Source organism: Stomoxys calcitrans, chromosome 4 (assembly GCF_963082655.1).
Source record: "Stomoxys calcitrans chromosome 4, idStoCalc2.1, whole genome shotgun sequence".
Lineage (NCBI taxonomy): Eukaryota > Metazoa > Arthropoda > Insecta > Diptera > Muscidae > Stomoxys > Stomoxys calcitrans.
The window spans coordinates 135,530,785-135,553,388 of NC_081555.1; the positions used below are offsets into that span (position 1 = coordinate 135,530,785).

At 40.9% G+C, this 22,604-nt stretch overlaps 1 protein-coding gene across 2 annotated transcripts in view; it reads left to right on the plus strand.

Moving 5' to 3' along the window:
- The window catches only part of LOC106094632 (mitochondrial cardiolipin hydrolase), a 273,940-nt gene that overhangs the window by 200,950 nt on the left and 50,386 nt on the right, over nucleotides 1–22,604 (plus strand). The window contains exon 3 of one of the 2 annotated variants that reach the window (XM_059367615.1): nucleotides 3,383–3,856. The exons of the other annotated variant lie outside the window; for it this stretch is intronic. The gene's annotated coding sequence lies outside the window, so the exon portion shown is untranslated. Of the gene's footprint in view, nucleotides 1–3,382; nucleotides 3,857–22,604 lie in introns of those variants that run through there. 2 annotated transcript variants of the gene reach the window in all.

Genomic DNA, 22,604 nt, shown 5'->3' on the forward strand with positions numbered 1-22,604 from the left:
AAAGCGTGCTAAGTTCGGCCGGGCCGAAGCTTGGGAACCCACCACCATGGATTCTGCTAAATTATGGGAGCTATATCTGGTTATGGACCGATTTGGACGGAACTTGGCGCAGTTATTGAATGTCATAACAGAACACTATGTGCAAAATTTCAACCAAATCAGACAAAAATTGAGGCTTCCAGGGGCTGAAGAAGTCAAATCGGAAGATCGATATATATGGGAGCTATATTAAGTTATAAATCGATTTGGACCGTACTTGGTGCAGTTGTTGGAAGTCATAACGGACCACTATGTGCAAAATTTCAGCCAAACCAGACAAAATTTGCGGTTTCCAGGGGCTAAAAAAGTCAAATCGGGAGATCGGTTTATATGGGAGCTATATCTGGACCGTACTTGGTGCAGTTGTTGGAAGTCATAACATAACTATGTGCAAAATTTCAGCCAAATCGGATAAAAATTTTGGCTCCCAGGGTGTCAAGAAGTCAAATCGGGAGATCGGTTTATATGGGAGCTATAACTGGTTATCGACCAATTCGGACCGTACTTGGTGCAGTTGTTGGAAGTCATAACATAACACTATATGCAAAATTTCAGCCAAATCAGACAAAAATTGCGGCTTCCAGGGGCTCAAGAAGTCAAATCGGGAGGTCGGTTTATATGGGAGCTATATCAGGTTATAGACCAATTTAGACCGTGCTTCGTACAGTGGTTGGAAGTCATAACATAACACTATGTGCAAAATTTCAGCCAAATCGGATGCAAATTGTGGCTTCCAGGGGCTCAAGAAGTCAAATGGAGAGATCGATTTATATGGCAGCTATATCAGGCGATAGACCGATTTGGACGGTGCTTGGTGCAGTTGTTGGAAGTCATAACATAACACTATGTTCAAAATTTCAGCCAAATCAGACAAAAATTTCGTCTTCCAGGTGCTCAAGAAGTCAAATCGGAAAATCTTGACTGGAATGTTCATGGGCAAATCAGACAAAAATTGAGATTTCTAGGGGCTCAAAAAAAATCTAAACCGATATGGCCCCATTTGCAATCCCCAATGACCTCCATAAATATTAGGTATCAGTGGAAAATTTCAAGCGGCTAGCTTTCGACCGCTCGACTGCTATCGTGATTTCGACAGACGGACATGGCTAGATATTCTCAGGATGTCGAGACGATGTCAATATTTCGAGGTGTTAAAAATGGAAAGACTAGACTAGTATACCCCTCTCGTATGGTAATGGGTATACAAATCATAAGCCCGAATGGGGGATATGGGCTTTGCGTTTTGAGAACTCAAGGGGTTTTTTTTATCAAAAATTTTCTTTTTCGCCTCCTTGAACCAGATAAAAACTCTGTGATATTCGTCCCGGCTATCTTCCGCGTTCTCTCTCTCCCTCTCATTAGGCCTTGTTACAATAGCTTCCGGCTTTTCATCCAGAATATCTTTTATTCTGAAGTCCACTACGATTGATTGGTCTTAGGCAGCGTTACTCGTTCCGGAAAACCTTCCATTCATTCTGAAGTCCACTACGATTGATTGGTCTTACGCAGCGTTACTCGTTCCGGAAAACCTTCCATTCATTAGAGCATTTCTTTAATAGAACTGCGGACACTATGTAGTCCAAAATAGCTCCCCCCCCCCCCCCCCCCCAAGGGACCAAAGCCTCTGCATATGGTTTGTGAAACTCTCCCATTTGGTCTTCCTCGGATTTTTGTACGGCTTTCTTCTTCCCTTCTAGTGCTCAACCTGTAAGCCTATGCTGTTGCAGTCCAAAGAGGAGCAGTAGGTGGCTACGAGATACCGGGCATCTTGACAAATGCTGTCCGTGGTTCAGCGTTTATTAGATTCGTCCCATCCCAACGCTTTTACTGGTTAATATTGTCTTTAATATTACATTAAAATGTTACCTTCACCAACTAAACAACAATTGGCAACCCCGCATTTCTGTTCTGTTAAAAGAACTGCGCACACTGTGGAGTCCGATATAGGGCCCCCTCAGGTGACCCAAGCCTCTGCATGTGTTCCCTGAAACTCTCCCATTTGCTCTTTCTTGGATTTCTATACGGCTTCCTTCTTCCCTTCTCGTGCTCGACCAGTAAGCCTATGCTGTTGAGGTCCAAAGAGGGGCAGTGGGTGGCAGTGGGTGGCAACGAGAAGCCGGGCAACTTGGCAAATGCCGTCCATGCTTTAGGGTTTGTAAGATTCGTCCCGTTCGAACTTTGCTCGCTTCTACTGGCTAATATTGTCTTTGGAAAATATTATTGGGTTGCTCAAAAAGTAATTGCGGATTTTTCATATAGTCGGCGTTGACAAATTTTTTCAACGGCTTGTGACTCTGTAATTGCATTCTTTCTTCTGTCAGTTATCAGCTGTTAATTTTAGCTTGCTTTAGAAAAAAGTGTAAAAAAAGTATATTTGATTAAAGTTCATTCTAAGTTTTATTAAAAATGCATTTACTTTCTTTTAAAAAATCCGCAATTACTTTTTGGGCAACCTAATACATTAAGATTTTACCTTCACCAACTTAACAACAATTGGCAACACCGCAATTTCTGCACGTTGTTGTCCTCATTGACAGTAATGTTTTATTGATAACCTTAATAATGAATTATGATCCCAAATAGTACATCCATGGACAATTTTTGCATTAGTTTCTGCAGAGCTTGTGACTATTTGCACATACATTTTGTGTTCTACTTTTTTCTACCGGTGGAATTTGATCAAAGCCTTTGTATAACAAGGTTAGTGGGTCTGCAGCTTAGGTATCTTATCTATACACAATTGATTGCAGCGAACGTGGGCACGCACGCAACAGGCGTATCATCATAGTTTCTCTAGGAGGCTTAGTGGGGATTTGTCAACAAAAGTGCTAAAGCTTTGTAGCCCATCATAAGGGTTTTGTTTAGAACTGAGAAATATGGGAAAATACATGCATTTGATATACAAATTTTTTATATTCATTTATCTTTAGTGTTTAAATATTTAATTTGATTATGTTTCCGGCTTTCAAGGTTATGGTGGGGGTTGGAATTTATTTGGCCACATTAAGCTTGCGAGCATATTGCCAAAAAGGATTTTCAAATGTAAATTTTTTTTTTATTAATTTTGGGGTGATTGAATTTTAATCACTTTGCAAAGCTAAAAAAAACCAGAATAGGATTTTTGGAAAATAACCGATTGGCAGTCATTTGTGGATTAGATAAAATGATATTTGGTCATTTGGAAATTCCAAGTGAAAGGTCGTATCCGTTTTAGGGTATGATCATTTTTCGAAAGTCTTGCTGCTATGACTCAAAATTGTTACCAAAATCTTTCAATCTTTATTGAAATCCTTTTCGTACAATTAATGAACACATATTAACTAATTTTTTACTTTTGTTTCAGGTAATTACATCTTTGGAATTGTGAGTAAAACATAAAATTGTAATTAAAACCAGTAGCCGGAGCCAACAATATAACACCCTACACCACCTGGTGTACGCAGTACAAATTATATGTAGAACTTATCTCGAAATCTAGTCAGACTTCAATTTGAATACCCATTGCAATATGAAATAGAACCTTGTAAGATTTTCCTACCATAGGACAACACATTTGGATTTCCACATCCTTAAAAGGCCATATCGGATAAAAGATTATATGGGAGTTATATCAAAACCTGTGCCAATTGTGATGCCACATACTGGGACGTCAAATAGAACATCTCACGCCCTATATTGTAAAGATGTGACCAAAATTGTGGCTTTTACTGCCTTAAAAGTCCATATCGGATAAAATATACACATTGGAGCTATATATAAAGCAGGTCGGATTTTAATGAAATTTTGCACTGGAACATCAAATAAAACATCTCATGCTAAATCGGACGAAAATAATGGTTTCTACAGGCTAAAGTCTATTTCGGATGAAAGATATATCGGGGACCTATATCTAAATCTAAACCGAATTTTATGAAATTTTGCACACGTATTACGACGTCAAATCGGATGAAATATTTATATGGGAGGTATATATGTGAATCTGAACCGATTTTTATGAAATTTTGCACACATATGAAGACGTCAAATAAAGTACCCCGTGCCAAATTTGGTAAAGATCGGATCAAAGTTGTGACTGGTACAGCCTTAAAACTCCATATCGGATAAAATATATATATGGGTGCTATATCTAAATATGAACCGATTTTTATACAATTTTGCAGTCGTATTGAAGTTTAAAGAAAACACTTGGTGCACAATTTTGTAAAAATCGGACCAAAATTGTGGCTTCTACAGCCTTAAACGGCCATATCGGATGAAAGATATATATGGGAGGTATATCTGAATCTGAACAGATTTTTATGAAATTTTGCACACATATAACGACGTTGAATAAAACACCCCATGCCAAATTTTGTAAAGATTGGACCAAAATTGAGGCTTCTGCAGCCTTAAACGGCCACATACGATGAAAGATATATATGAGAGCTATATCTAAATTTGAACCGATTTTTATAAAATTTTACAGTCGTATTGAAGTTTTAAAGAAAACACTTCGTGCACAATTTTGTAAAGATGGGACCAAAATTGTGGCTTTTACAGCCTTAAACGGCCATATCAGATGAAAGATATATATGGGAGGTATATCTGAATCTAAACCGATTGTTATGAAATTTTGCACACATATGAAGACGTCAAATAAAGCACCCCGTGCCAAAATTTGTAAAGATCGGACCACATTTGTGGCTTCTACAGCCTTAAATGGCCATATCAGATGAAAGATATATATGGGAGGTATATCTGAATCTGAACAGATTTTTATGAAATTTTGCACACATATAACGACGTTGAATAAAACACCCCATGCCAAATTTTGTAAAGATTGGACCAAAATTGAGGCTTCTACAGCCTTAAACGGCCATATACGATGAAAGATATATATGAGAGCTATATCTAAATTTGAACCGATTTTTATAAAATTTTACAGTCGTATTGAAGTTTTAAAGAAAACACTTCGTGCACAATTTTGTAAAGATCGGACCAAAATTGTGACTGCTATAGCCATAAAATTCCATATCGGATGAAAGATATATATGGGAGGCATATTTGAATCTGAACCGATTTTTATGAAATTTTGCACACATATGAAGACGTCAAATAAAGGACCCCGTGCCAAATTTTGTAAAGATCGGACCACAATTGTGGCTTCTACAGCCTTAAAACTCCATATCGGATAAAATATATATATGGGTGCTATATCTAAATATGAACCGATTTTTATACAATTTTGCAGTCGTATTGAAGTTTAAAGAAAACACTTTGTGCACAATTTTGTAAAGATCGGACCAAAATTGTGGCTGCTATAGCCATAAAATTCCATATCGGATGAAAGATATGCATGGGAGGTATGTATGTGAATCTGAACCGATTTTTATGAAATTTTGCACACATATGAAGACGTAAAATAAAGTACCCCGTGCCAAATTTGGTAAAGATCGGATCAAAATTGTGGCTTCTACAGCCTTAAACGGCCATATCAGATGAAAGTTATATATGGGAGCTATATCTAAATTTGAACCGATTTTTATAAAATTTTGCAATCGTTTTGAAGTTTTAAAGAAAACATTTGGTGCACAATTTTGTAAGGATCGGACCAAAATTGTGGCTACTATAGCCATTAAACTCCATATTGAATGAAAGATATATATGGGAGCTATATCTAAATCTGGACCGATATTGACGAAGTTTTCCATACATATGAGGACATTGAATAAAACACCCCATGCCAAATTTTGTAAAGATCGGACCACAATTGTGGCTTCTACAGCCTTAAAAAGCCATATCGGATAAAAGATATATATGGGAGCTATATCTAAATGTGAACCGATTTTGTTCAAATTTCAATAGCTTTCGTCCCTGGGCCAAAAAAGAGACTTGTATAAAATTTCAAGACAATCGGACAATAAATGCGACCTGTAACTTGATCACAAGAATACATGGACATGGTCAGGCCGAATCTTGGGAACCCAGAATCCATGGTGGTATTCTGCTGAAATATCTGAACTATATCAGCTTATAGACCGTATGTGGCACAGTTGTTTAAAGTCATAACAGAACACTATGTTCAACATTTTAGATAATTCGGATGAAAATTAAGGCTTCCGTGGGCTCAAGAAGTCAAATCGGGATATCGGTTTATATGGGAGCTATATCAGGTTATGGACCGTTCCCGGCACAGTTATTTTAAGTCATAACAGAACATCATGTGCAAATTTTCGGCCAAATCGGACAAAAATTGGGCCTTCTATGGGCTCAATAAGTTAAATCGGGAGATCGGTTTATATAGGTGCTATAACAGGTTATATAGCGATTCAATCCGTACTTGACATAGTTGTTTGAAGTCATAACATAACACTATATGCAAAATTTCAGCCAAATCGGATGTAAATTGTGGCTTCCAAGGGCTCAAGAAGTCAAATCGAGAGATCGGGGGGGCTTCTATGGGCTGTGCAAATCAAATCGGGAGATCGATTTATTTGGGAGTTATATCAGATTCATGACCAGTATAAACCGTACTTGGCTTAGTTGTTGGGAGTCATAACAGAATACTATGTGCAAAATTTCAAAAGTCAAATCGGGAGCCATATCAGGTTATGGACCCATTCGAACCGTACTTTTCACAGTCGTTGGAAGGTGCGCATGCGAGCTAAGTGCGGGTGCAAGCTAAGTGCGGATGCGAGCTAAGTGCATATGCGAGCTAAATGCGGTTGCAACTAAGTGCGGGCAAACACTTGGAACTATGTCAGCATGAGTAAGTTTAGCTTAGGTTTAAGTGGCCTTCAGACTCACTTAGACGTTTTCGTCCATTTTGATACCTCAGGAACAGAAGAAGGAACCTTCTAGTGTTTCCTCTCAGACACTGTCTATACATTCTCAGACTTCTGAATATACCCCGACTGTAAAAGGTTTCGAGGTCAAAATCTTCCTTAGTATTTACCTACACTCAAAAAAAGTGAACATCAAATGAGTGAAAATTTAACTATATGGTAGTTAAATTGATCATGAAGTGGCGCTTAAGATTTTTTTGTCCTGTTGGGTATACACAATTACGTTTTTGAACATAGATGGACGCAAAAATGAAATTTTTACAGATAGTAGAGCTTGAGCCCCCGGTGAAAATAGTTAACTACATTCAGAAGGGGCAGATGGGTGCACCCCACTACTTGAGGGGGACAGATGGGTGCACCCCACTACTTTCAGGGAGACAGATGGGTGCACCGTTTTAAGCGAAATTTTTGTATACCACCTTATGGTATCCGAAAAACGCGAAATTGGTATAAAATGTTGGGGTCAAATAACCTGGGGGGACGCCCCATCCCAAAACCCATCCGAACGGACATATTTACCGATTGGGTCAATATGGGTATCAAATGAAAGGTATTTAAGAGTAGAGTACGAACATTGTATACAAATTTCACCTTTGGGGGTTGGGGGAGGGGTCCCACACCGCCCCACCCTCACAAAAACCCCCCAGGGGGACACTTTCACTGCTTATCAAGGGAAATATGGTATCAAGTGAGAGGTATTTACAAGTACAGTACAAATCTGACATAAACATTAATTCCTTGGTACCTGAAGGGCCTTCCCAACCCCCCCAAAAAACCCCCCAGCACAGAGACAATATGGATATCAAATGAAAGGTATTTACAAGCAGAGTACAAAACTGACATAAAAATTAATTCCTTAGTATCCGCTGGAATTAATTAGTGTGGATCGGATCCGTAGCACTGAATGTCGTGATCTCCACCTAAAAATTGCTTAAAGAAAAAACCATTTTCAAATAGCCATTTTATGGTGTAGCAAAGTGCACCGGGCCAGCCAGTCTTATTGTTTGTTTGGTTTGTTTGTGTGGTGCTTATAGGCTCAAGAACGGCTCAACCGATTTGCTTGCAATTTTCGCAGATGGTGCATAATAATTCCGTGGTGAAAAAAAGGACCAATTTTTTTGATATCTGAAGGGGCGGACCGTCCCCCTCACCCCACAACCTACCAAATACACTATATATATATATAGACCAATCAGGACAATTTGGGTCTCAAATGAAAGGTATTTAAATTTAGAAAACGTATCTGATATCCAATTATCGGAACAAGTGTTTGGGGGACCACCCCAACCCCCTTAACACCCCTAAATCGGACATATATACCGACCATAGCAACTTAAATGGAAGGCATTTGCGAGTAGAATACTAATCTAATATCCAAGCGTGGAACCAAGTTTCTCTGGGTCCATTCCTTCCCCAAAATACCCCCCAATCAGGACTTATTTACTGAGCATGGCAATATGGGGCTTAAATAAAAGGTATTTTAGTGTAGAATACGAATCTGATATTCAAATCTGGGACGAAGTGTTTGGGGGCCGCCCCTGCCCGCAATAAGGACAAATTTACGACCATAGCAATATGGGGCTCAAATGAAAGGTCTTTGGGAGTAAAGCACTAATCTGATATCAATATTCGGGAAAAAGTCTATATGGTGCCACCCCCGCTTCATAACACCAGCCAAATAGGAAGTTTTTGCTGGCCATTGCAATATGGGACTAATATGAAAGGTATTTTGGAGTAGAACACTAGTCTGATATATATTTCTAAGGCCAAGGCACTGAGTGGCCGCCTCATCTCCCAAAACACCCCCAAAGCGGTTATGTTTGCCGACTATGGAAATATGAGGCTCAAATAGACCACGAATCAACATTCGGGACCAAGTGTCTAGGGGAGGTCCCACCGCCATAAAAACCCCTAAATAAAACGTATTTGCTCACCAAGATAATTTGGATTTTCAAGACAGTGGAGCTCGATATTGATGGTTTTTGGGGCCCATGCCCCACACCTGACATATTTGCTTACTTTTGCAATAAGGTATTTAAATGAAAGCTATTTGAGATTAGAAAACTACTTTGATATCCAATTTCGAGGCCAATGGCAATATGTTATATATAGATATATGAGAATAGAGCACGATGCTGATATATTTCTAGGTCTAAGTGTTTGAGGGACCAAAATGCTTAACAGTGTTCTGCTAATGCCAATAACAGAGGGCTGTTAGGGCACTGGTTTGTGTCTCCACTTGTTAAATTTTGAATTTCTCTTCACTCACATTACCAAGCATTACAAATTGAAGCACCCTTTATTTCAGCATAGCTGTAACAAAAAGAGGTAATTTTTACTAAAACTACACTACGCGTTCCAGAACAAAAGTACCATGTTAAGGCTGAAAAGTGCGTACAACAGTGTTAAGGAATAAGTTGACATTTACACAGACAGGCGGACGGACGGACGGATGGACGGACAAAGACATAATTGTTGCTCTTATCAATGTCTTAGATTGGTGCCTTTACTTTATTGGGATTGTGGCATTATGGGTATGCTATTTTGCCATATTTATTATTTATTTACATTCGACTATCGCATGTAGGAGATATAGTGCAAGGGAGTGTATGTTTTTTTAAATATAAACTCCGAATTTTATTTATGAGCCATACAATGTCATAGACCGCAATAGTAAAGCAGTGTTCGCAGCACTTCCATGCCGATTGAATGCCAAACAATGAGTGTAATTGTTGGCGAATTTATTTCCCGGAACCACACCACACTATTAGTTGTGGTTAAACAGGAAACACACTCGATTAAATATCGACACATTGTAAATTTTTCAAAATTTCCTGGAACCCTCTAAGGGATGTGGTAAAAGCAAACCTTTGTGCATTCTATTGGGGGGTGCTGGTGACGTCGTGCCTAGCTTTTGCTATCAGATTCATTCAACAGAAAACACTATGTTTAGATTCCTTGCACCAGCTGTGGTTGTTTATTTCACGTTAATCACAAGGCTAGTTCAAAGCCACAAAATTAAAGCGAAGTACATACTCGTATATAAAACATGATTTTTTTTATATATTTTTTAACATTAACACCGTTTTGATGTTTTTTTTTTTACAGAAGTAAAACAATGAAAAATAAAGTAACAATTTAAACCGCATTTGCTTTGACCGAAGATTAAGACTTGCAACTACGTAAATATACAAAACCACGAACATGAACAATAATATGTCACATAAAAATATTGCGGCTTGTAAGTACTCAAGAAGTCAAATTGGGAGATCGGTTTATATGGGAGCTATATCAGGTTATAGACCGATTTTGACCGTACTTTGCACAGTTGTTGAAAGTCATAACAGAACACTACATGCAAAATTTCAGCCAAATGCAAGAACTTGACTTGCATGACATATGTTTTCAACAAGACGGTGTCACATGCACGAATTGTCGATTTTGGAGTGAAGATCAGCCAGAAGTATTGCAAGAGCTACCTATGCATCTAGAAAAAGTCTGGTGGGGTTTATGGGCTGGTGGCATCATTGGACCGTACTTCTTAAAATGTGATGCGAATCGTAACTGCGAATGGTGAGCGCTATCGTGAGATGATATCCAACTTTTTTTGCCCAAAATGCATGAACTTCAATTGCATGACATGTGATTTCAACAAGGCGGTGCCACATGCCATACAGCACGAATTTTCGATTTTAGAGTAAAGATCAGCCAGAAGTATTGCAAGAGCTACCAATGCATCCAGAATAAGTCACAGTTTGGTGTGGTTCATGGACTTGTGGCATTATTGGACCGTATATCTTCAAAGATGATGCGAATCGTAACGTAACCGTGAATGGTGAGCGCTATCGTGAGATGATATCCAACTTTTTTTTTCCAAAATGCAAGAGCTTGTCTTGCATAACAGGTGGTTTTAACAAGACGGTGTCACATGCCACACGGCACGAATTGTCGATTTTGGAGAGAAGATCAGCCAGCAGCATTGCAAGAGCTACCTATGCATCCAGAAAAAGTGTGGTTCGGTTTATGGGCTGGTGGCTTCATTAGACCGTACTTCTTCAAAGATGATGCAAATCGTAACCTAACTGTGTATAGCGAGCGCTATCGTGAGATGATATGGAACTTTTTTTTGCCCAAAATGCAAGAGCTTGACTTGCATGACATGTGGTTTCAACTAGACGGTGCCACATGCCATACAGCACGCTTAACAACGAAGTTAGTGAGAGGCGAGTTGGGTGAAAATTGTATTTCACGTTCGTGACCGGTCAATTGGCCGTTTAGATGGTGCGATTTAAAGCCTTTAGACTATTTTTTATGGGGCTATATTAAAGCTCATGTCTATACATACAAACCTGCTTAAAACGGCGCATTAGAAGACAACATTGAATCATTTATTCGTGAGATACCGGCCGAAAAGTTGGAAGCAGTATACCAAAATTGGACTAAGCGAACAATTTGAGGCGCAGTCACGGTCAACATTTGCATGAAGTAATCTTCAAACATTAAATTATATGGACCCTTCTATCGATTCAAAAAAAGATTTCACGCATTTTTCTGAATTTTATATGTTTTTTTAAACTTTCCTATAGCTCCTACAAAAATCACTCTACCCGATTTTATTGAATTAATACAATTAGCAACTTTGGACTCCTCGTCATTCGTACCGAATATGGTCTAGAGCAACCTATATATGGATATGCTGTTTAAGACCCTTTGAGGCCCGTCTTCCTATATGCTTTAGATCGGTCTTTATTTTTTCTTAAACGCCGCATTTATTACTCGATTTTGGTGGCTTTTGGAACGGTGAGTTATATGAGCTCCCTGTATAGTATATACCGATTTAAGTTTTAAGCTCTATGATAAGGGACCTCCTTTTTATAGCCGAGTCCAAACGGCGTGCCGCAGTGCGACACCTCCTTGGAGAGAAGTTTTACATGGCATAGTACCTCACAAATGTTGCCAGGGAATATCCAGATTAGAAGGGGAACCCACTGCTGAACATTTTTTCTAATGGTCTCGCCAGGATTCAAACACAGGCGTTCAGCGTCATAGGCGGACACGCTAACCTCTGTGCTACGGTGGTCCTGCATAGGATATCCTTCCTAAATATGGTGCAAATCAGACTTCATTTGGATATATAGGTTAATGACTCGTTTAGCGGTTTTGGAATGTGATTGCGTTTAGCTCCCGATGTCCGTGTCGAGTTTAGTCCAGATCGGATCATACTCGATATAGCTGCTATGGGTTCATAAATTGTGCATTTTTCCCCTGACTGACCAGTTGGGGGATTTTCAAAGTTCGGAACAAACTCGATTCCTCTTTACTTGTTTCAGGAGTGAAACGCATGAAATTTCAAGCATTCTCTTTAAGATTGTAGATGTTAGTGGTTCAAAATCTTTTTTTAGACAGATGCTTCTATTTGAGTTCTTAAGCCGCTGAAAAGTTCTTTGCATTCATTGAATGGCCAAGCACCCTCTCGTTTGCAAAAACCCAAATGCTTTAGTAACATAAGTTATTTAAACTTAGCCTCAAACGTCCAATACATTTTTTTTTTTCAATACACCATCAAAAAGGGAAAAAAACGATCGAATATATAAACATAATTAAAATTTGTTGACTTTTGCGGTCAATGAACAGTAGACAACACCTTTCCTCAAAATCGCATTCAATATCTTTCGGTACGTGTGCCTTAGTCGGACTTAGGCTATTTGGTCAAAACCAAAACTGAGAAGAGAAGTAGCATCCCGCCGTCAAATCCCAATAGATATGTATAGTCGGTCGCTTGGTTGTTCGGTTGGTAGGTCGGTTGTCAACAGGTTCTTGTTTATGGCTTTTGTAATGGCCATTTAATAATTATGTTTTTGTCATTATAATCACACCGAGTGGCCGAGTGTGTTCGCAGCCTTTTTTGTGGTTTTGGGGAGGGCCAAACTTCAGCCAAAGTAATGTGGAGAGGGTGAGAGACAAGAGAAGACAGATCGCCAGACCGCCAGCCCCTCATCCATCGGGCTTTCATTAAGAAACAAAAAAAGAAAAGATTTCCAAGAATTTGTTGTTTAACTCATTCACTAAATTGTGTCCACAACCAAGCCAAAACCCCCAAAAGAAAAAAAAATCGAAAAACTTAAAATGTAGAAGAAACTAAAAAAAACATCCAAAAAAAAAAACACATAAAAATACGAGTTGGGTTAACAAAATGAAGGAAAATTACATTACTATTGGGTTGCCCAAAAAGTAATTGCGGATCTTTTAAAAGAAAGTAAATGCATTTTTAATAAAACTTAGAATGAACTTTAATCAAATATACTTTTTTTACACTTTTTTTCTAAAGCAAGCTAAAAGTAACAGCTGATAACTGACACAAGAAAGAACGCAATTACAGAGTGAAAAAAATTTGTCAACGCTTACTATATGAAAAATCCGCAATTACTTTTTGGGCAACCCAATACAAAACAACCGTGTTAAGTAAGGCCATGCCGAACTTTGGATACCCACCACCATTTATACCCTACACCACCACTCTGGTACAGGGTATTATAACTGCATTTGTTTGCAACGCTAAGAAGGAGAAGAGCAAGACCCATTGATTAGCATACCGATCAGCTTAGATTTACTTCCTAATTGGATTTAAACTACGTTTACCTTGGCCACTAAATCCGGATTGCAGTGGCCCAAGAAGAAATTCTGGTAAGGGACTTACCGCCCTCGAAACTTAGAATTTATGTGGACAGTAAGGCGGCGCTTAAGGTCTAAGGGACGAGAATCTTGAGGTCGAGATGCGTGGCGGATTGTTTGGAGTCCCTGCTTACGCTCCGGGCCCACGATATGACTCTGAAAAGGGGTCCTGGGCATGAGGGGATTCAAGGGAATAAGAGGGTGGACGAGTGCGCCAGCAGGGGTTCGTCAGCGCCGGGCGGACCAGTCATCAGTCTTGCCTATGTGCCATTGGTCGAGCTACTGAACATAGTTGAGGGGATGGCCAGAGCGACGCAGGTGTTGAATTGTAACTCGGTGGATGGTTGCCGGACTGCAAGGACGCTATGGCCGGTCACCGACCGGATATCAAGCGGGTCTGAATAACATTCATGCAGATACGGTAGCAGACGCGGTAATTGGCTACCGGGTGAATGTAGTCCTTGGAGAACGACCGCCACCCATTGCACCCGAAGAAATCGACCTCCCCCGGCAAACCAGAGTGGTTCTGGCTCAATTACGTTCCGGCAGATGCAGCCGCCTCAATTCCCACAGAGCTAGGATTGATGCCGACGTGGAAGATGTATGTCCCGATTGTGACCAGGGACCGCACGATATACGTCACCTGTTTAACTGCCCGGCCAGACCCACTCGACTCAGACCCAGATCCCTGTGGACGCACCCCATCTTAGTCGCAGAGTTCCTGGGTCTTGACACTCAACAGAATCAAGCAGACGAAAGATAGAACACAATAAACTGCTACAACAACAACAACAACCGACCGGAGAAGGACTAGAGAGTTGCTGGTGGTCGATGAGTATATTAATAGGGGTCATAGCAGGACACTGCGCCGCAGGCCGCATGGTGGCGCGCATGGGGATACCGCACAATGACTTCTGTAGGAGTTGCCTCGATGAGGAGGAGACTTCTGAGCACTTGCTGTGTTCTTATCCGGGTTTGCAGGGACGTAGGCTCTCCATTCATCGGAAACGTTTCTTCTGTGATCTAGATGAACTTGCGATGTCTCCTGAGATTTGTTGAAGTAACAGTATGGTTCCGACGGGGGCCATAAGCTACGGCGTAGGTACATCCGTAATTGAGTGGGGATGAGCGTTTCTTCACCCCTTAAAATTTCAGCGAAATCGGGTAATAAATATAGCTGTTATGGACTTCAGACCCTTAACCTTGAGATCGATCTATATGGCATCTAAATATAGTCCGATCTGAACTATGGTTGGGTCGGATGTCGGGAGGCTTAAAGCAACTCAGCGTTTCAAATTTCAACGAAATCGGATAATTAATACAGCTTTTATGGGCTTCAGCCTCTTGATCGGCAGATCGGTCTATATCTATATCTAAAAATAGTCCGATCCGAACCATAATTGGATTGGATATAGTCAGGCCTAAAACAACTCACTGTTTTAAATTTCGGCGGTACCAGGTAATAAATTAAGGTCTTGTAGGCTTCAGACCCCTAACCGGCAGAGTAGTCCGTATGGCAGCTATATCTAAATATAGTCCGATCTGAATTATATTTGGGTAGGCAGTCGGGAGACTTAAAACAACTAACTGTTATCAAATGCATCGCATTTGATAACATTTAGGTGGAGATCCGGGCGATCACGGAATGCGCGAAGTGCTGTGGTGCTAACGCGAGGACGTCGAGTGTGAACATCTTTACCGATCTTGCCTTGAGGGCAATAACAACCAGGACGATAAGGTCACGAACAGTCTTGCAGTGCATGAAGGTGATTAAAGCCTTCTCTAAGGATGGGAAAATCCGCATCGTTTTGGTGTCTGGCCATGAAGGAGTAAGGTGGGATGAAAGGGCAGATGATATGGCGGTGAAAGCCAGAGACCAATGAACATTCCATTAAGGAACAGGGGCAAACTTCTCACATATCAATGAGTGCAGTCCGATTCAAGTTTTAAGCTCAATGATAAGGGACCTCCTTTTTATAGTCGAGTCCGAACGGCGCGCCACAGTGCGACACCTCTTTGGAGAGAAGTTTTACATGGCATAGTACCTCACAAATGTTGCCAGCATTAAGAGGGGAAAACCACCGCTGAAAATTTTTTCAGATGGTCTCGCCAGGATTCGAACCCAGGCGTTCAGCGTCATAGGCGGACATGCTAACCTCTGCGCTACGGTGGCCTCCCCACCGTAGATTACCCCCATCACCATAGTATGGGGGTTATCGAATTTTGTCATTCCGTTTGTAACTCCTCGAAATATTCGACTAGGACCCCATAAAGTGTATATATTCTTGATTGTCATGATATTTTCAGTCGATCTAGCCATGTCCGTTCGTCCGTCTGTCTGTAGAAAGCACGCTAACTATCGAAGGAGTAAAGCTAGCCGCATCAGACACTTAGGTGTGATCTTGGACAGGAGCGTACTGAGAAGGCTCACAGATGTTGGGCACTATGTAGACGGGCCTTAGGCTCGAAATGGGGCCTGAATCGGAGGATAGTCCTCTGGCTTTACAGGAGCGTGATTTGACCAATACTTACTTACGCCTCAGTAGTTTGGTGGACTGCTATGCAGAAAAAGTGTCACATAAGGACCATTCAACAGGTTCAGAGAACATGTTGTATTGGCATAGGCGGAGCGATGAGGACCACCCCCACTAGGGCACTGGAGACTATTCTAGTTATCCGACCCATTGACATGCAGATTAAGTGTGAGGCTGCCACTGTGGCTATGAGACTTAAGGGGATGGGAGAATGTAGGCGACCACGGAAACATGGAAGAAAGGGAAGAGGTTTCCGATCGGATACCTGAGATGAACCTTGAAGGAGTAAGGTGGGATGAAAGGGCAGATGATATGGCTGTGAAAGCCAGAGGCCAATGAACATTCCATTAAGGAACAGGGGCAAACTTCTCACATATCAATGAGTGCAGTCCGATTCAAGTTAAAGCTCAATGATAAGGGTCCTCCTTTTTATAGCCGAATCCGAACGGCGTGCCGCAGTGCGACACCTCTTTGGAGAGAAGTTTTACATGGCATAGTACCTCACAAATGTTGCCAGCATTAGGAGGTGAAAACCACCGCTGAAAATTTTTTCTGATGGTCTCGCCAGATTTCGAACCCAGGCGTTCGGCGTCATAGGCGGACATGCTAACCTCTGCGCCAGGGTGACCTCCACTGCCGTCAATAAACTTGGTTAACCCGAAGCCTTTCAGGTCGACAAATTCCGAGTTAAGAAACGGTCGGTAGGACGACGAAATCCTATGGGGGGATCCAGATTGTGAGAAGACGAGGCTATTACCGAAAGGAAGTAAGAAGGAGCTCAGTATACCTATTGCTATCATGAAGGGATGCATAGGACTACGAGCTCACTTAAGTAAAATCGGTGCGGCAAGTGATAGCATGCTGGAAAGATGATGAGATGTTGGAGCATTTCCTTTGTCATTGCCCGACTTTTGGGTCTAACAGTTATCGATACTTAAGTGGGGACACTATACCAGACATGAACCAACTTAGGGGAGTGGTATGGAAAACAATTAAGGATTTTATAAATAGCACGGACTTCCTAACTTAGATTTTCGTTTTCGAGGTTAGTTTTTTTTAGTTAGAGCGCACAACAAGCCGATTACTGGATAAGGTGTATGTCCAGAGTGGCATGGGGCGTATTAATATATGCACCCTCTTTTCAACCTAACCTAAGCTAAAGCTAGCAGCTTGAAATTTTGCACAAATATTTGTTATATGTGTAGGTCGGTTGGCTTTGTCAATGGGCCATATAGGTTCATGTTTTGATATAGCTGACATATAATCCGATCTTGGATCTTAACTTCTTAAGCCGCGGGAAGGCGCAATTCTTATCGGATTTGGCTCAGATTTTGCATAACGGGGTTTGTTATGACTTCCAATAACCGAGCCATATATGGTTTAAATCGGTCCATAATCCGATATAGCTGGCATATAAACCGATCTTGGATCTTGTTTTCTTGAGCCTCTAGAGGGCGCAATTCTTAACCGATTTGATTGAAATTTTGCATGTTGTGTTTTGTTATGTCTTCCAATAACTGTGCCATATATGGTTTAAATCGGTCCATAACCTGTTATAGCTGCCATATAAACCGATCTTGGATCTTGACTTCTTGAGCCTCTAGAGGGCGCAATTCTTAGCCGATTTGGCTGAAATTTTGCATGACATGTATTGTTATGACTTCCAATTACTGTGCAAAGTATGGTTCAAATCGGACCATAAATTGATATAGCTGCCATATAAACCGATCTTAGATCTTAACTTCTTTAGCCACTAGAGGGCGCTATTCTTTGCCGAGTCGTGTAAAGTTTTGTATAACGTGGTTTTTTATGACTTCCAACATTTGTATCTAATATAGTCTGAATTGGTCTACGACCTGATATTGCTGCCATATAAACCGATCTGGGACCTTGACTTCTTGAGGTCCTAGGGGGCGTAAATATTATCCAATTTGGCTGAAATTTTGTACAAGGTTTCTCCCATTACCTTCAACTTATGTGTCAAATATGGTCTGAATCGGTCTATAGCCAGATACAGCTCCCATATAAACGTATCTCCCTATTTTACTTCTTGATCCCCTAAAGGGCGCAATTGTTATTCGAATCGGCTAAAAATTTACACAATGACTTCTACTATGGTTTCCAACACTCAATTCAATTATGGTCCGAATCAGACCATAACTTTATACATCTCCAATAGCATAGCAATTCTTTTCTTTTATCCTTTTGTTCGCCTAAAAAGGGAAACCGGGAAAGGAACTCGACAAATGCGATCCATGGTGGAGGGTATATAAGATTCGGCCCGGCCGAACTTAGGACGCTTTTACTTGCTTTTGTTATTTTTTCATCAAATTTTTGGTTTTGCACACAACTTTCGAAATGTTATGGCACATTCCAAATGTTCCAAATTTCTTAGTACCCCCCCTCGTTTCTTCACCGCAACATTGTGAGATTTTAATTGTCGGCATATTTCATTTCATTTCTTTTCGGACCTTTTGTTGTTGGTATTAGTATTTAGGCCGGGTTGCTGCTAGTAGTAACCACTATGGCATTGAACGAATGAGTGAGTAAACCAGTCAACGGACTAAACGCTAAGAACAGGTACCAAAAACAAGGCAAATGGTAGTATGGTTTGTATCAGTGGAGCCGCCAAAACGCAACAACACCAACTACATCAAAACACGAGATGTTGGAACATCAGAGAGCCAACAATGGACGGCTGCTAATACGTTCTCATCAATAGTCGTCCAAAAAATCCCTTTTTCCAATCACTGTTGTTGCCAGTCTTTCGCTTTTTGATTTAAAATGTTTTAAAGTATCGTTTTTCGGTCGTTTGGTCGTTCGTTATCATTGATTTTTAATTTAGTGCAGAATAAATCGCTTTTGAGCCAATACGACCATAGTAATGACGATGTCCACCAAAATAGCCCAAAACATATCGACTAACGGCAGACCGACAGACAGAAGGACAGACGGTCAGTTGGGATGGATCGTAAACCGGTCATCGCTTACTCTCAACACTAATAGACTAATTTTGTTGGGCTTATTTTAGAATAAACATAGATTTGCCTTTTTTATAATCACCACCAGCATAGCATGGGGGGGAACATTGATTTAGTCATTCCGATGGCAACACATCAAAATATTCATTTCTACAGTTTTGATAGTCGTAAAATTGTATGACGACTTAACGATGTCCTTGTGTCTGTCCATCGTTTGTAATCACTCTAAAACCTTTAAAACTTGAGACATTGAATTCAAATTTGGCATAGATCCGTATTTTTTCCATACGCAGGTTAAGTTCTTGAATGGGCCAAATAAGACTTTATGTGGATATAGCTTTCCTATAGACCTATATGCCGACTTAGGGTCTTAAAGCCACAAAGACCGCATTTTTTGTTCGATTTCGCTGAAATTTGCAACAGCGAGTTCTACCAAGGCTGCCGATAACCTAACCGAATATGGTTCATATAGGGCCATATTTCGATATAGCTGCCATATAGACCGATCTGCCGATTCAAATTTGGTATTCAAATTTCGGATGGGGTACCTAGGGGGGACGCCCCACCCCAAAAACTTACCAAATACATATATAGACCAATCAGGACAATATGGGACTCAAATGAGAGCTACTTAAGATTAGAGAATATATCTGATATCCAATTTTCGGACCAAGTGTTTGGGGGACCGCCCCAACCCCCGAAACAACCCTAAATTGGACATATATACCGACCATGGCAATATGGGACTAAAATTAAAGGTATTTGCGAGTAGAATACGAATTTGACATCCAAATGTGTGATCAAGTTTCTGGGGTCGGTCCACCCCTTTCCCAAAACACCCCACAAACAGGACTGATTTCCTGACCATGGCAATATGGGAGGTATTTGAGTGTAGAATAGGAAAGCGACATCCAAATGTGCGACTAAGTGTTTGGTGGGCCGCCCCTTCCAAAGAAGACAAATGGAAAGGTCTGACCTTTCATTTTTACCCCATAGCAATATGGAGTTTAAATGAGGTCTTTGGAAGTAAAGCACGAATCTTATATCAATATTCGGAAAGTGTCTATGGCGCCACCCCACCCCCATAACACCACCCAAATGGGTAGTATTTGCTGACCATTGGAATATAGGGCTCACATACCTGGGGGGGAGCGCCCTACCCCCCCAAAATCTACCAAATATATATATATATAGACCAATCACGACAATATGGGACTCAAATGAAAGCTACTTAAGATTAGAAAACATATCAGATATCCAATTTTCGGACCAAGTGTTTGGGAGTCCACCCAAACCCCCGAAACACCCCTAAATTGGAGATATTTACCGACCATGGCAATATGGGACTAAAATTAAAGGTATTTGCGAGTAGAACACGAATCTGATATTCAAATGTGGGGCCAAGTTTCTGGGGTCGGTCCACCCCTTCCCGAAAACACCCCCAAACAGGACTTATTTCCTGACCAGGGCAATATGGGACTCAAATGAAAGGTATTTGCGAGTAGAATACGAAAGCGACATGTGGCGACATGCGACAAATGTGGGGGCCAAGTCTTTGGGGGGCCGCCCCTCCCATAGAAGAAAAATGGAAAGGTCTGACCCACCATTTGAACCCCATAGCAATATGGAGTTCAAATGAGGTCTTTGGGAGTAAAGCACGAATCTGATATCAAGTGTCTATGGCGCTACCCCACCCCAATAACACCACCCAAATGGGAAGTATTTTGCTGACTATTACAATATGGGGCTCAAATACCTAGGGGGCCGCTCCACCCCCCAAAACTTACCAAATGTATATATAGACCAATCACGACAATATGGGACTCAAATGAGAGCTATTTAAGATTAGAAAACATATCAGATATCCAATTTTCGGACCAAGTGTTTGGGGGTCCACACCAACCCCCGAAACACCCCTAAATTGGACATATTTATCGACCATGGCAATATGGGACTAAAATTAAAGGTATTTGCGAGTAGAATACGATTCTGACATCCAAATATGGGGGCAAGTTTCTGGAGTCGGTCCACCCCTTCCCGAAAACACCCCCAAACAGGACTTATTTCCTGACCATGGCAATATGGGGCTCAAATAAAAGGTATTTGAGTGTAGAATACGAAAGCGACATCCAAATGTGGGACCAAGTGTTTGGTGGGCCGCCCCTCCTAAAGAAGATAAATGGAAAGGTCTGACCTTTCATTTGAACCCCATAGCAATATGGAGTTTAAATGAGGTCTTTGGGAGTAAAGCACGAATCTGATATCAATATTCGGAAAGTGTCTATGGCGCCACCCCACCCCCATAACACTACCCAAATGAGAAGTATTTGCTGATCATTGGAATATGGGGCTCAAATACCTAGGGGGGGAATGGCGCCACCCCACCCCCATAACACCACCCAAATGGGAAGTATTTGCTGACCATTGCAATATTGGGCTCAAATACCTGGGGGCGGAGCGCCCCACCCCCCCCAAAACCTACCAAATATATATATAGACCAATCACGACAATATAGGATTCAAATGAAAGGTATTTAAAATTGGAAAACCTATCTGATACCCAATTTTCGAACCAAGTGTTTGGGTGACCACTCCAACCCCCAAAACATACTTACCGACCATGGATTTATGGGAATCAAATGAAAGGTATTTGCGAGTAGAATACGAATCTGACATCCAAATGTGGCACCAAGTTTCGGGGGTCCAAACCTTCCCCAAAACACACCCCCCAACAGGTTTAATTTCCTGATCATGGCAATATGGGGCTCAAATAAAAGGTATTTGAGTGTAGAATACGAAGGCGATATCCAAATGTGGGAGTGCCTATGGCGCCACCGCACCCTCATAACACCACCCAAAAAGGGCGTATTTGCGGACCATTGCAATAAGGAGCTCAAATAAGAGATATTTTAGAGTAGAACACGAATTTGATATAGATTTTTAGGGCCAAGTCACTGAGTGACCGCCTCGCCCCCCAAAACTAGACATGTTTGCTGAGTATGGAAATATGGGACTCAAATGAAAGGTATTTGGTAGTAGACCACAGTCGGACAAACTATCTAGGGGATAACCCACCCCTATAAAAACCCCCCCATTAGGACGCATTTGTTCACCATGACAATTTGGGCCTTAAAGAGAGTGGAGTTGGATATTGATAGTTTTTAGGGCCCATAGCCCAAACCGGACATATTTGCTGACTTTTGCAATAAGAGGTTTACATGAAAGGTATTTGAGATTAGAAAACATATTTAATACCCAATTTTGAGCCAATGACAATATGGGGTTCAAATAAATACCCACTTTCGGGACCAATTTGCTGGGGGTTTATCCCTTCCCCCAAACATCCCAAAGCAATTATTTACTGACCATCAAAATATTGGGCTCAAATATAAGTATTTGGGAGTAGAATACGAATCTGATATCCAAATGTGGGACCATGTATTTGGGGTACCACCCCTTCCCCAAAACAACACCCGAAGAGTAAAAATTTTACGACTATTGCAATATGTGGCTCAAATGAAAGGTATTTGGGATTAGAAAACGAATTTGATAAC